We start from the raw sequence: 15,936 nt of genomic DNA on the forward strand, positions 1-15,936 counted from the left end.
CTGCCCCCCGCAGGGAGCACAGTCTCATCGGGAATGACCTTCCATGGCAAATAAAATCACCATGGCAAGTCAAGGGAGAGACCAAGGAAGAGAGTGCTCCAGCCTACGTGAAAAAAGGATGAGAAAGTTTCAAGAAAAAGAGAAGAAGAAGGGACAGAAATTCTCTTTACACATTTGCAGAAGTAGGTCTGGACTGTCCATCCACTTCTCCTCTGACAGGAAGAGGAGACTCTGACAGGACTCTCAGGGGAAATAGCCTCATCTTCCCATGTTTACAGACACAGTGATGAACTCAAAAAATCTTACCAGGATTCTCCAAAGGAAAACATGGAGTGTATAGAGAATAAAGATCTACAAACTGTTACGGTGGCTGAGACTGAAATGGTTAATGAAAAGTGCAAGTGTGTGCTGAATGATGCAGCTATAGTGGCCCGAACACTTAAGTAGTACATTTAGAACATTAACAGCTATCAAGGCCTTCCTCCCATGTCAGACCAAGAACAGTTTCCTACAGATAAAAATAGCACATGCCTTCCCACTTTTCCACAAACGACTGCATTAGAAAACTAACAAACCATGAAAAGCAGAATATGGCCAGTCTATTCAAGAAAAACTGATGGTGTTTCTATTTTGCCTGTAAATTATTTTCCAACACAGAAAACAATTCCTGTTTGGTTGAGGTCATTCTAATTAGGGACAAATGAGAGAAAGATTGAAATCTCATGAGCTGTTTCCTGTTCATCTCAATTCTGTGTACTCGTGGGTACAAATGGAACTAGCTGTTTTTTGTTTTTGTTTTTGAGATAGACTCTCGCTCTGTCGCCCAGGCTAGAGTGCAATGGCATAATCTCGGTTCACTGCAACCTCCACCTCCCAGTTTCAAGTGATTCTTCTGCCTCAGTCTCCAGAGTAGCTGGAATTATAGGTGCCTGCCACCATGCCCAGCTATTTTTTTTTTTTTTTTGTATTTTTTAGTAGAGACGGGGTTTCAGCATATTGGTCAGGCTGGTCTTGAACTCCTGACCTCAGGTGATCCACCTGCCTCAGCCTGCCAAAGTGCTGGGATTACAGACAGGCATGAACCACTGCGCCCGGCCCAGAAGTAGTTTTAAAATGAGAAAGAGTTGATATACTGAATGGAAAAACAATACAATTTGAAGCTGAAAAAACATACAAGATGCCCAGTTAAATTTAAATTTCAGTTAAGTAACTAATAATTATTTAGTATAAGTACATCCCATATACAACAGTTACAGTATTTATTATTTATCTGAAATTCAAACTTACCTAGGCATTCTGGTATTCCGGTTTTCTGTTTTCTTTTGTTTTTCCTTTTGTTCTCTTTTTTTCCCCTAAATCTGAAAACCTTAAAGGTATTTATTCACTTTTTAAGACTAAATCGTTATCGGCAGTCAGAACTAGAGGAAAGATAAATGACCCCAGGACTCCGTTTAGCAGGCAGTCAGGAAGTGTGATGGCAAGGTGGGTGGCAGCCCCAGCCAGGCCATTCCTCTTCCCTAAACTACCACAGCGGGACTGCCACACTCAGGAATCCCAGTTTGCATTTGAGCAGCCCCTCCAGTTTGGAAGTAGTCAGTGCTTTAGCCTGAGGAGCCCGGAATGGCTGTAACGCTTTGCTTGTTGGTTGAATAAAAATCAACCCAAAGGTGGCCTACACTAATTGAAGTAGGAATGCCGGAACTTCCATGGTGTTGTATAGAGGAAATATCTAAGTGCTTAGGGAGGTGGCAGTGCTAGTGGATCTACTGAGTGATTAAGACTCACTCAACCACCCAGCGCAGGTCTAGAGGACACACCCTTCCCACACTGGGAAGAGTAAATGAGCTCTAGTATCCTTTAAAAAAAAAAACTCTCTAGGCAGAACACAGTGGTTCATGCCTGCAATCCTAGCACTTTGGGAGACCAAGGTGGGCGGATAACTAGGTCAGGAGTTCAAGACCAGCCTGGCCAGCATGGTGAAACCCTGTCTCTACTAAAAATACAAAAATTAGCTGGGTATGGTGGCGTATGCCTGTAATCCCAGTTACTCAGGAGGCTGAGGCAGGAGAATTGCTTGAACCTGGGAGGCAAAGGTTGCAGTGAGCTGAGATTGCATCACTGCCCTCCAGCCTAGGCAACAGAGTGAGACTCTGTCTCAAAACAAAACAAAAAAACTCTCTAAGTGATGGTTCTCCTCTGCAGATCAGGAGCTATAGTGAGAAATGCTATCAAATTGGGTTTCTAAATGCAGTGGGGATGGTGGGATCCTGAGGAAGCAGGGGCCACGTGGTAACACTTACCAAAGACCAGGTGGGCATGGTTGCCACTGTGGATGGTGGAGCCAAAGCAGTCCTCAGAATAGTCTGACTCCCAGAGATCTTTCACATTGACTGGTTGATCATGGTGTTCTGGGAACTGAAATAGAAGGAGAGTCTACTAAATTTTTACCTGATCTGTATAAGCAGAAGAGTTCTATCTCTAGTGAACAGAAGTCTAACTTTAATCACCAAAACTGAGAGTCAATCCAATCAATTTCCAGATAGACCTAGAACCCCTTGTGGGAGTACCCTGTTACATTTCCAGCATTTTATTCTGACAATCTTTCTCCCAGCCTTCCCCAAAGGAACCTAAGGCCATTTACCAGGGAAAGCCATGGAGGAAAAGGAAATAATTAGGCTTTTTGGAGATTCCTGGAATGGAGCCTGGCTCTACATTGACACTAATTCTAAGAGACCTAAAACATCTCTGTGGTCTACCAGCCAAAGTAGGGCTTCATAGAGATCAGGTGATCACTAGAGTTGTAGCTCGGGTGTGTTTCGCAGGGGGTCCAGAGGATCCCTGAACTTATCCTTAGTTATTGCCCCGGTTCCAGCATGCATAATTGAGCTGAGTGCAGTGGCTCATGCTTGTAGTCCCAACACTCTGGGAGGCCAAGGTGAGAGGATCACTTGAGCCCAGCAGTTTGAGACTAGTCTGAACAACATAGTGAGACCCCATCTTTTGAAAAGAAAAAGAGAAATAAAGAAAATTAACATGGAAAAATAATGGAAAATCTGAATAATCTCACATCTATTAAAGAAATTGAATCTGTAATTAGAACTCCCCCCACAGAGATAACTATAAGCCCAATGCCCACATCAATAGGAGAAACAGAAAGAAACAATCTTCCTAACAGAAAGCGTAATTTGAATAGAGATACTCAGCATCTGGGCAGAATCCCCACATTGATTCTCTGATCCACAGAGTGAGGGCCAAGTGGAAGCCTTTGGAACTGCCTCTACCTCTGCCAAGGTACTAAATAACACTGCATGTCTGGAGGAATTGCAGCAAGAACTTGAAAGATGAAAGATGATGTCTACCTCTCTCCTTTCAGCTCACCTATTTGGTTTGTGCAGAAGACAGATAGGTCTTGGAAAATGACAGTGGACCAGTGTAAACCTAATCGGGGGGGCTCCAGCTGCAGCTGCAGGATCAGGTGCTGTTTCGTTTTGGCAGCTAATCAACTCTTCGGGCACCTGGTGTGCAGATGGCAAATTTTCTTTTATCTATTAGTAAAGACTATCAGAAGCTGTTTATTTTCAGCTGGCAAGGTCAGCATTATACTCCAACGGGGAAGCAGTCTGTCTCAGATCTCGCTGATGCCTGGGGATAGGGAGGGAGTGGCCCCCTATTGTCTCCAGCCAAGGCCTTGCCCTCTGCTCCTGTTACTGGCAGCAAATCCATGCAGGTCTGCAACAACCTCAATTCTTGCCTCCTCAGTAGAAAGAATTCAGCTGAGGGGCATAAGGTAGAAGCAGAGACCGAGGCACGTTTTAGCTCAGGAGTGCAGTTTATTTGAAAGCTTTAGAATAAGAATGAAAGGAAGGAAAGGATACTTGGAAGAGGGCCAAGCGGACAGCGTGAAAGGCAAGAGTGTGCTGTGACCTTTTGACTTGGGGTTTTATAAGTAAGCTGCTTCCAGGGTCTTGTGTTATTTCTCCCCTGATTCTTCCCTTGGGGTGGCCTGTCCCACGTGCATGCTTGAGCCCACTGGCTCAACTGCTGAGATCTTCTCGGGAGGCTGCTGCTCACCAGTTTCAGGTGTTTTCCATCTATTAGGAGCAGGCCGTTCCCTGTTGCCAGGTGTGACCAATTATTACTTCAGCGAAACAGCCAACAACCACCTGACCATCACCTGATGGTCACCTGACACTCCTGGTGTGTGTGTGGGGTGGGAAGCCCTCTCCTGCCCTGCTCTTGCCTGACTAGCTACACACTATAACACTCCCAGAGGAACCCACACATTTTGTGCTATTTGCAAGAAAGTGCCTGCTCAGCACCTTGTAGGCCTGCTCACGCCTTCAGGGTCATGGTTTTTGTTTTTTACTAAAGGTACCCATAAGTAAAACGTGGTGTTGTTTACCATGCTTTTACATTATTCACATAATTTTAAGTTATTTACATAATAATGTAAAAGCATGGTGAACACCACCACGTTTTGCTTATGGGTATTTGTGGTAAAAATCCTGCTACTAGCTCTTTTTGCAGTGTCTATAATGACAGGCACTGCTCCATTGACTCCTTTATGACACTTGCAAAAACCAAGAGCGTAACGCCTCCTGGTTACGCAGGTGTCTGGGCAATGCGAGGAGAACAGAAATAGACCACCTGCATTTCTCTCTCTTGATGACAGGCACTAAGATTTCCATTCTTTCTGGTTTCTTATTACGTCTCTAGTGGGCATTTGTATACACATCTTGCACACCATGGAAAGTTTCTCTAGGTCAGTGGTCCACAAGCTTTTTGGATACAGAATACTTTTATATGCTTGAAAATTGAGGACCCCATACAGCTTTAGTGTATGTGGGTATCAGGTTCTAGTCCAAACTGAAGTCTGAGGGGAGTTGGTGGGTAGGTGACAGGTAGCTGGAAAAAACACTCGAGGAATCATAGGCAGTTTCAATGTGGTTTTATTCTCTCTCTGGGGGTGAGCCATAGGTACAGTGTCAGCAGGGTAATTATACCTTTTACCAACAAGAGTGGCTCTGAAGCGAGCACGAGCTCAGGTGAGTGGTCACCTAATGCACCTCAGGTGGCGTGATTCATAATGTGCAGAGTTGTGTGCCTGCACTCCAAACCCACTGAGTCATGCTGCACCAAAAAGCCGCCTCAGCCTACTCCTGACTAAAGTGCAGCCATCTTCCTTACACTGCACCCCTAGGCCAAGGGCATCTTCTGGGTAGGAACATGTGCCCATAGGGTGGAGCCCTGAATCCATAACCCACAACAACAATACAGAGAGCAACAGCTCACTACTAGGATCCCAACTATGCTACTTATGACTATTAGGGCCCAGCATAGGCCAGAGCCCAGGGATGCCCACCGTCTCTGCAGGGGGTCATCACTAAGGCTCTCGACCACCTTAGTATCCCATGAGACCCCTTGCAGGGCTGCTGTTATGTTCTGCCAATTGTCAGGGATAAAAGTACCACGTTGTATTCCTAAAAGGGCATGGGTGCCTCCTTGGGCAGCAGTTACTATGTCTAAGGACATCTGGTTTGCAACACCACGTTTGCAGTCTGATCAACATCATCCATTTACAGGAGGAGGCCCACTTGAGTGTACTTCAGAGCCCAAGCAGTGTGCTCTGCAAGAGCAGTAACTTGTGCTTCTGCAGTTATGACACACACTCCAGGGATAGTCATTGTCAAGGGCTAGAACCACCAGGGTACTCGTCACACTCGCAAAAACCGAAAGCATAGTGCCTCCCAGTTATGTGGAGGTCTGGGCAGTGTGAGAACAGTGGCAGGTATACAAGGTCACCCCAGGTACAACTTCCAGTACGGCTCGCTTGTAGGTAAGATGACCCTGTGTCCTGACACCCATAAACTCCCAGGGAGCACAAAATCCATCGGGGCCCAACCTTGGTGGGGCCGCTTGTTCCACCATATCGTTGATGTGGTGACATGTGTTATGTTTACACCAGCCATGACGGGTACCCATCCCACAGTGGTGTTGCTCCAGTGTTGCTCTATGCACCACAGCACCTGGGCTGGGGGTACTGCGTGTTCCCCCACTAGCCAGCCCCACCCACCATAAATGCTACAGACGAGCCAGGGATGGGCATGCTGTGGGTCTTGCAGCATCCTTTGTCCAAAGCTTGCCGCATTGCATTCCAGGCATTGGCCGTGGGACCCCAGGTCTCCAGCCACATCTAGTTCTCTGCAGGTGCTGAACGCATGTACCAAGGCAAGCCATCCACAGCTGCCGAAAAGGCAGTGCAGATCCAGCAGTTGGAAACATTGGTCACCTCAGCATAGGTGTGGGTCTAGTCCACAATGCAACTGGAGAATGTCAACCTACAGTTGGAATGGCAGAGCAGGCACAGGTACTAACAGAGGAAAAGTACGTCCCACAGACAAAATACAGACTAACCTTTCATCCCTGGACAACAATGCAGCCACCAAGGGCTTTTGCCTTGGGCCATGGTACCACACCTTCTCAGCTCCGCATGGCTCCTTTGGGTCCTGAATACATGCCAAAGTCACAGGGGAGCTCATAATAGCTCACACAGACAGTACCTATGTCCCCCGGAGGAAGGTTTCTTCCCTGGCCATTCCCCTACAGTTAACTGTGGCGGCCATGTACTGAACAACACCCAAAGAATGACATGCAAGCCATACTGTAGGCTCTCCCCATAGGGAGCTATGATGGCCAACCACCAGCAGTGAGGGGCTTGGAGCGTCCATGGCCACAGACAGCTTTTCTTTTCCCTTGCCTTCAGGGATGCTGGAGGCAGGCAACAACAGGTTACCATTTGTCCCCATACCTGGTTGGAGGAGGTCATCCTTGGTGTGTATCTGCAACTGAATGGGGGTGGTGGCCCAGTGTAACAAAACCTCCACCAGGGCTGGGCTCCTTTTCCATGACCGTTCATTCAAGGTTTGGAGAACCAGGTCCAGCCTGGAACTCCAGCCTCACAAAGACAGGGATGTGACATGCCAGCATAACCCATTCTTCAAGATCCCGTTACGTCACTCAATCATTCCCGCAGCTTGCAAGTTGTTTGGTACGTGGAATCCCCACTTGATGTCCATTGTTGTGCCTATTGTCCAGTAAAATGTGTCCCCCTATCACGCTCAATGACTAGAGGGCAATCATCTAGAGCAGCTAAGTGTTGCAGGGCCCGGATGGTGTGCTGTTGGTTGGCCACCCTGCAAGGGAAGGTGAACAACAGGCCTGTGGCTGTGTCCATAGCTGTTAGTGCATGCGTATACCTCGACTTCGGCAGTGGCCCAATGTAGTCTACTTGCCACCTGGTCAAGGGCACTCGCCCTATCATCACTTGTGTAACACTGGGCAGCTGCCTCTATTTAGGGTATGCCTGAGCACATGCTGGGCATTTCTGACAAGCCTCCCAAATATCTTGTGTGCACAGGGACAGACCCCAATGTTTATTGACCTGTTGCATCAGTTTACCCCCCTGCATGTCCCAGTTTCTGGTTTAGCTACAGGGCCATATCTCATGTAGATGCTGACCCTAACCATCAGAACTTGGCCAAGGCATCTGCCTCATCGTTGCTGGGGGTGGCCAAAAGCACATGGCCTGACATATGATCAATAGTTACATCCTTCGGATGACCCATTTCGGTCTTGCCACATGGTTTGGCCACAAATGGGGTGGTGGCCAACTAGCCAATTCTGTATTTTCCAAGTAGATAACCACAAGGTTAAGCCTCCATAGGCCACCCAGCTATCGGTACAGATTACCATAGGTGTCTCCTCCTTGGTGATCACCATCCATACTGCTCTAAGTTCATCCCATTGACTACTTTGTCTGCACCCAGTTTCAAACCATATGGTATCGGTACTAGGTTGGACTGCAACAGCGGTCCAGGCAGGAGAAGCACCTCAGCTAGACCCATCTATATGTCGTGCCCCATCAGGAATGGAGGGATGCCCTTCCTTAAATGGCAATGGCTCAGGGTCAAGGAGTGCCTCAGGCCCCATGATCTTCTCTTGCATTAGGACTATAGGTCCCAAGACATAATGGGCTTATACTCAGTGTACTCTGCTGCTCCAAGTAGGTGCCCCACTTTGCCAAAGTGGATGTCTGTGCCGTCCCAGCCTGGGAGGTCGTTATGCATGAATGCACCCATTCTGCTGTTGGTTAAGTCTGTTGCCTCAAAGAAAGGTGCCACCACTTCTAAATCTGCAAGAGAATCAGAGGTTAACATAATTTCATCAACATAATGAAACAAGTGGACTCCCTTTGGACATTTTTAGGCAGTTAAATCTGTGGCAATGAGACCACGACATATGGTGGGACTATGCACATAGCCCCGCAGCAACACTGTGAAAATCCATTGTCATCAAGGCAAACTAGTCCTGGCTCTCTAGAGCAATGTCAATTGATAAGAATGCATTGGCCAAGTCCACCACGTAGTGGTACGTCAGCCTACTCCTGGCTAAAGCACAACCATCTCCCAATTCCATCGTCAAGTGGTTCATCAAATCCATGATACATGGCACAGCTGCCAAGTCATGTAAAATATCCACCTCCAGAATGTATTCAGGTATAGGAGAGATATACACAGTGTATAAGCAAAGAGCCAAGTGGCCGATGCCAAGGTACAGAGATACAGGTTTCACTTTTACTGGCTGGCCTCCATAGCGGTCAATGTATGCAGCTTTGCCCAAAAACTTAACTGGGTTCCCACAAACGAGGCTACAATCTACACCAGTACCTACCATCACCAGCACTCACTATACATTGGTGGGGGACCAGTGGATCGCCGATTCCACCTGTGGCTTCCGGTCATCTGGTGTCCCCCCAAGCCGGGCACCTTGGCCAGTTCCCTAGTTCAACAGAAAAGGCTCTACATTTCCACCTGGCTGCAGCAAGTAGCTGGAGTGCCTGGGCAGGAACAGGCCATGCAGCAATGTTTTTCTCCCCTTTGGGCATTTTCTGGAATTGCTGCTCCAGATACAACTGTCTCCACAGAGTTAAGAGTATTTCACTGGGCTGCTTATCAATTTTGTCTCAGTCAACCCCAGCCAGAAACAAATCTATCCACGTCTGTGAGCATGTCACTCTTTGGGGCCCCTTTTCTTTCATGGGGGAGTCCCCTGTGGGTGGGCAGGTTTCCCTTTTTTATGGTGTGGACCCGCCAATCCCACCGACGGCCTTCACTTCCCCAAGAGCAGCCATGGCAGTGGTCACTTCGTGCATGCAGTGCCCTACGTATGGGGTGAGGACAGCAGCTAGAGAGCCAAAGGGGCTCAGGAGCACAGAACCCAACACAAGATCCCTCTCGTGGGAGGTGAAATATTCACCATCTGGCCCCTGGGTATTCAGGTCAAACATAGCCTGCCGCATACCCATCTCCCAAATGACTCGCACCAAATTGGCATGCAACTGCCATTTACTCACAGTTTTGGGCATTTCACTGGCATCGTTTCACATAGTCCATGTGGCTGCCCATAGCCACTCAATCAGGGTGTGGTCACCTTGCCCTGCTGCTAACCACCTGCTCACTTCCAGCTGCTGATGGAGGGAGGGTGAGTCGTGATGAGGCCAGCTTTTCTATCTCAGAGGTGTAATGGGAGATACTGTCTGCTCCCTCGTTCCACAGACAAAGCATTCAGGTGGGCAGGGGTTCCCCTGGACACTGGTGGCACTGCTTGCCTAATTCCCGTAACTCAGTTCGGGTATAGTCAATAAATGAAATGTGTTGCATTATGGTGGGGGGGGTCCCTGAGTCCACCCTTGGGGCCCCAATGGCTGTTCATGATCTACCTTCTGTGGGACCACTGGGTGAGCCTGCTACAGGGGTTCTTCTTCCTCGGTACGAGACTGAGTGGGGGTCTCCAGCCGCGATGATGGACTCAGGCCTGCATTCACAGCAGCCTCTAATTCCTTTTCCAAGCTCTGAAGCCAGGTTTCCAGGCACCCTGCCTGCACCTGGAGGTCCCCATTGACGGCAGCCTTGAATTCTTTTCCTGATCTGTGTAGCCAGGCCTCCTGGTCCTGGAGGGCCCTAACCTGTGCTGCATCCCTCAGGGATTGGGTGTATACAGTCAAAAATGCCCACCCAACTCTACTGGCAAAGGCATGCTCCTTCTTGGTGCTGTGCACTTCCAGCTGCTTCAGTGCCTTCTCCATGCTTGTGAGGGACCCATCCACTGCCACCCAGGTTTCCACTGGGGCCTACCCTTGCAGCACAGCTGCCACCAGGTACTACAATCCATGTTGTGGCCATATGACCAACCCAGAATCAACAGGGGTTGAAGGTTCACTTGCCTTGGGATCCTGTTCGTGATGCCAGTTGTCAGGTTCTAGCCCACATTGAAGTCCAAGGGGAGTTGGTGGATGGGTGGCAGGTAGCTGGAAAAACACTCAAGTAGGCAGTTTCAACATGACTTTATTCTCTCTTTGAGCACAAGCCATATGTACAGTGTCAGCAGGATAATTATACCTTTTATAGACATCAGTGACTCTGAGTCAAGCACGAGCTCACATGAGTGGTCACCTAATGGGTCTCACATGGTGTGATTACATAGTGTGCAGAGTTGTGCACCTGTGCTCCAAACCTGCTGAGTCATGCTGCACCAGAAGGCTACCTCAGCCTATTCCTGACTAAAGCATAACCATCTCCCTTACAGTGGGCTAAATCTATTGCTATTTATAGTATTAGAAATTTTAACACAGAAGTTTTAAGTATTTATATTATTGATTTTGAAATAATAAGCCCATTACATGTTAACATAAATAACATACTTTTATTTTAAAAATCTGTATTTTTTAAAAGAAAAAAAATTTAGCAACAACAGTTATCCTTGTAATCCACCCACTACAGTCTCCCAAGTAGCTGGGACCACAGGTGCACACCACCATGCCCAGTTAATTTCTTTCTTTTTTTAAACTAAACATCTTAAAATTTTATTTTACATTATATTTTAAAAAGATTATACTTACAACTACACAGTAACTCCTAGAACAAAGACAAAATCAAGCTTTGTTTTGGTGACAGTTTTCTGACAAGATTAACAGAACACAATGGACAGGTCCTCCATTTGACTTTCAAGGAACAATCATAAAACAATCCTCAAGTGCTTGGCATTACAGACATGAGCCACTGTGCCCAGCATGCCTTTACATTTTTAAAATTATTTGTCCCACTTCCTGGTACTACTTAAACCATTCTGGTACCCTGGTACCATTAACCAGGGTAATTTAGTATCAATGAAACACTAATAATCCTTAAAGAGTGATTTCTATATTCTTTGGTAGAGATGGGATCTTGCCATGTTGGCCAGGCTAGTCTCGAGCTCCTGAGCTCTGCCTCGGTCTCCTGAAGTGCTGGGATTACACATTTGAGCCACCATGCCTGGCCAGAAACTGGATTCTCTGTCTTGTTCTCCATCCAATCTGTTAGACTGTCAAATGCCAAATAACCTTTGGAAAATTCTACTCATAAGATAAGGAGAGAGATAAATAACTTCTCAGTATCATCATTAAAATAGTTTGACCTCACAGATCCACTGAAAGGGTCCCATGTGGAGAACAGCTCTAAGCTAAAGAGTAGAATGGATAGGGGTGGGGGAAAATAAACATTCAGTCCATGGCAGCTGACCACAAGAACACATTTTAAGTCTCTTCCTCTCCTGTTCCTTGTGATTGCAGACAGACTCAATCTGTAGGAGAGCTGTAGAGAGAACAAGCTCAAGCCCCTGATTTTACAAAGAAAGCTGGGCCAGAGAAGTTAAGGGACTTACCCAAGGTCACGCAGCCACACGGCAGCTGAGGCTGAGCTCCAAGTGTCCTGCTACAGAGCCACCTCTTTCTCCCACTAGGGACTGGCCTGTGATTACTGCAGAAAACAATGGTCAGCTAACTGATTCTGATTGCCCATTGTGGTGAAAGTTAATCCCCTGAGGAAAAAGTATGCATTGGCCTGCCTTGGTGACTCAGGTCTGCAATCCCAGCACTTTGGGAGGCCGAGGTGGGCAGATCACTTGAGATCAGGAGTTTAAGACCAGCCTGGCTGTCATGGTGAAACCCCATCTCTACTAAAAATACAAATATTAAGCCAGGCATGGTGGTAGGCACCTATAATCCCAGTTACTGAGGAGGCTGAGGCAGGAGAATCTCTTGAACCCAGGAGGCAGAGGTTGCAGTGAGCTGAGGTTGTGCCACTGCACTCCAGCCTGGGCAACAGAGTGAGACTCCATCTCAAAAAGTAATAATAATAAAATAAAAATTAAATAAGTATGCATCACCTAAGGTGGTCAGTCAGCGTTCCCAAGGTCCAAGAGTACACAATGCTCCTTCTGGTGTGAGTGACAGGGGTTCACAGCACCACAGAATCCATGACTTTTCTCTCAGAAGTGAACGCATGGCTAATTATTTTGAATTTCTTGTAGAGATGGAGTTGTGCCATGTTGCCCAGGCTGGTCTCGAACTCCTGGACTCAAGTAATCTGCCCGCCTCAGCCTCCCAAGGTGCTGGGATTACAGGCATGAGCCACCACGAGGCCTGCACCTATAGTCTCAGCTACGCAGGAGGCTAAGGTGGGAGAATCACCTGAACCAAGGGAAGTTGAGGCTGCAGTGAGCTGTGATTGCTCCAATGCACTCCAACCTGGGCAACAGAGTGAGATCCTGTCTCAAAAAAAAAAAAAAAAAAAAAGTGAACACACTGGGGAAGAGGCCTGCAGGCGCCCCGGCCAGTTCTGCACCACAGCACACTGCAGCAGCCCTGCTGCCACACAGGATGCAGCTCCAGGTCCTGCAGCCTGGACCCTGGATCCTAGAGTCTGGAGCCCCCCATCCAGTGCTGCGCCATGCTCACCAGTACCCCCCAGCATCAGCCAGCACCGAGGCACCAGCAGCAGAGAAATTGCTCACCTAAAATGTAGAGAGAGGTGGCTAAACTGTCCTCCTAAGGCTGTATATAAATATATGGTCCTGCCGATACTGCATGAGACTACCTGCTTCACCACATCCTCACGACACTGAATATCATTAGCAACTTGAATTTTAAATTGCGCTAATCAATGAAAAATGATTGCCTAATTACAAGTGAGTTGAGATTAGGTAACATCAATATTCCTTCTTCTGGTGGGATATTTTGCATTGATCACATTTTATGTAAATTCCTTATATATAATTAACACTAGAATGTCCAGCTTGGTTTTCGTTGTTCCTCACCTATTTGGAAACACATTAAGAATGAGGGAGGGAATGGATGGGGACTCACCCAGGGATGCATGGAGCTGGTCTGCAGCCACTCAGAGGCCCCTTCAACACTTCCCCACCACACTCTCCTCAATTTCCCATGCTTTGTCCATAGATACATCCAACAATTTGTATGAATATAAGAAAGAAAGACTCAGCTTTCAATGGAAAATGGTAGGTTGGATTATATGACTGAAGTGGTAAAAAGAAATAGGGGATTTTCTCATTACTGGGTATATATCCAAAGGATTATAAATCGTTCTATTATAAGGACATATGCACACGAATGTTCATTGGGGCACTGTTTACAATAGCAAGACTTGGAACCAACCCAAATGCCCATCGATGATAGACTGGACAAAGAAAATGTGGCACATATACACCATGGAATACTATGCAGCCATAAAAAACGATGAGTTGGTGTCCTTTGTAGGGACATGGATGAACCTGGAAACCATCATTCTCAGCAAACTGACACAAGAACAGAAAATCAAACACCCCATGTTCTCACTCATAGGCGAGTGTTGAACAATGAGAACACATGGACACAGGGAAGCATCACACACTGGGGTCTGTGGGGGGGAAATAGGGGAGGAACAGCAAGGGGTAGGGAGTTGGGGAGAGGTATCATGGGGAGAAAAGTCAGATATAGGTGATGGGGAGGAAGGCAGCAAACCACATTGCCATGTATGTACCTATGCAACAATCTTACATGTTCTTCACATGTACCCCAAAACCCAAAACTCAATAAAATATATATATATAGAGAGAGAGAGAAATAGGGGATTTTATTATGGGGGAGGTCCAAACCCTGGTGGAAAAAAAAAAACTTTCATTGAAATTGTTTGAAAATTCAAGAATTAAATCAGATTGTTTTGGATTCAATAGGAATTAGATTACCCTAAAGCCCCAAGATACTTCATTTTATAGAATGCAGGGGAAGTACAGAAAAGACAAACAAATAGGGAAAGGCATGGCTAAAAAGCTGGAAGGGGAAATAACTTCTTTCAAGAAAGGTTTGGGTCTTAGAGACCCCAGGAGGCATATACAAAAATGATAAGAGGATGTGCCCAAACTAGTGTTAAGGTTGTGGCGCAGGGTCAGGCGGATGACGCTGCCACTGAGCCTCAGAGAGTGACTGGTGCTACAGCAAGAGTTAACAATGGCCCGAAGGCAGGGTTTCTGAAATCAAACATGAATGATTCCCCCTCAGGGAACCCAGCCTTGGGAGCTACTGCACTGTTCCTTGTATGCGGAAGTATCATCAATGCAGGATAAATTGTGAAATATCACAGGAGGCATCCTGCACCTAGTCAGTCTTCTGTTTCCGGGGTGGCCTGTACAGCTGTGCAGGCAGAGCCCCAACCATCCTGGTGAGGGGCACACAGGGGCTGAGATCCAGCCACACCCACCAGGCCACGCTCTGGGAAGAGGGTGGGACCCGGGCAAAGGACACCTCTTTAGGACTGCACAGAAGCCTTTGTGGGCTGCTGGTGGGACCCTGTGATGGCTTTCTGGCTGGGCACTGTGAAATGCTCTGCAGATTTTTCCTCGCACTGTTCCACCTCCCCATCACTGCCCCTTCCTCCTAGCTGACCTCATTGATGTTGTGGCCACATGAATTCTCTGGCCAATGAAATGATGGAGACGATATGGCCTCTCCCAAGCAGACACTCTAAGTATTATTGTATGATGCTTTTGTATCTGTCTTTTTTTTTAAGTTAAAGCAGTTTATTAAGGAATAAAAGAATGGTACTCCATAGGCAGAGCAACTGCCTCTGTCTCTTTTATTTTCCCCTCTGCCTCAAGCCCAACATGCCCAAAATTGGGGCTACTGGTTCAGCCTGGGTCTCAGAATAAAGACATGAGCCACAGAGCCATCGCTGGTGCATGATGGAGATGGACACAAGAGAGAAGCAAACTTCTGTCATGTTAGCCACTAAGATTTTGATTTGGAGGCCATTTGCTACAACAGTATAACCTAGCATGAACAGATAGACACAATGATGTTCCAGTTCTTTTCAATCTGGAAAAGGAGAATTTTACAGATGGGCCTTGATTTCACGGTAGTGTCTTCTTTAGACAAGAAAGCTCATACTGTTCAAATGTCATGTTTTACAGTGCTGGCATTGCCATTACTGTGGCCACCCCATCAGATGTTGCTCACTGACTAATCTTCTCATGTTAATGAGGATGGACAACATTTCAGGCCATAATTCAATGTAGCAAATAGGAAAAGAATTTCATCCTAGCATTATGAAACCTTAATCAATGTCCTTTCCTAACAGTTTCAGAGGCTTTTGCAGGCAGCAGCAGAGCTACTGATCTCACTGACAGTGGGAAACATGGCCAAATGGTTGCCCCCGGGATGGAGGCAGAGTTTCAGGACACTTGTCTGAGCTCTGCCCTTGAACGGACAGTCTCACTCTCATTGACAATTTTGCCTGTTGGATCCAAAGAACCAAAGAAAAAGCTGGAAAATTATTCCTTCTCAATTTCTCTCTTCATTATTCAAAATTATTCTCTCTTCATTTCTCTTTCCTCCTTTTCTCTGCTTCCTCCTTAGCCCTTTAGAAATGCAATTAAAACCTTTTACCTCCCTTTCACCAGACACTCCCAACAGGTCAAGTTCATCTAATCATGTGCTCTTAGTTAGAAGCTCCAGAGCAGAACTCCCTCCCACCAAGAGACTACCTTGAGATGTAACAGTCAATTTAC

This window comes from Aotus nancymaae, unplaced genomic scaffold (genome assembly GCF_030222135.1).
Source record: "Aotus nancymaae isolate 86718 unplaced genomic scaffold, 86718_ANA_hifiasm-v0.15.2.pri h1tg000067l, whole genome shotgun sequence".
NCBI lineage: Eukaryota > Metazoa > Chordata > Mammalia > Primates > Aotidae > Aotus > Aotus nancymaae.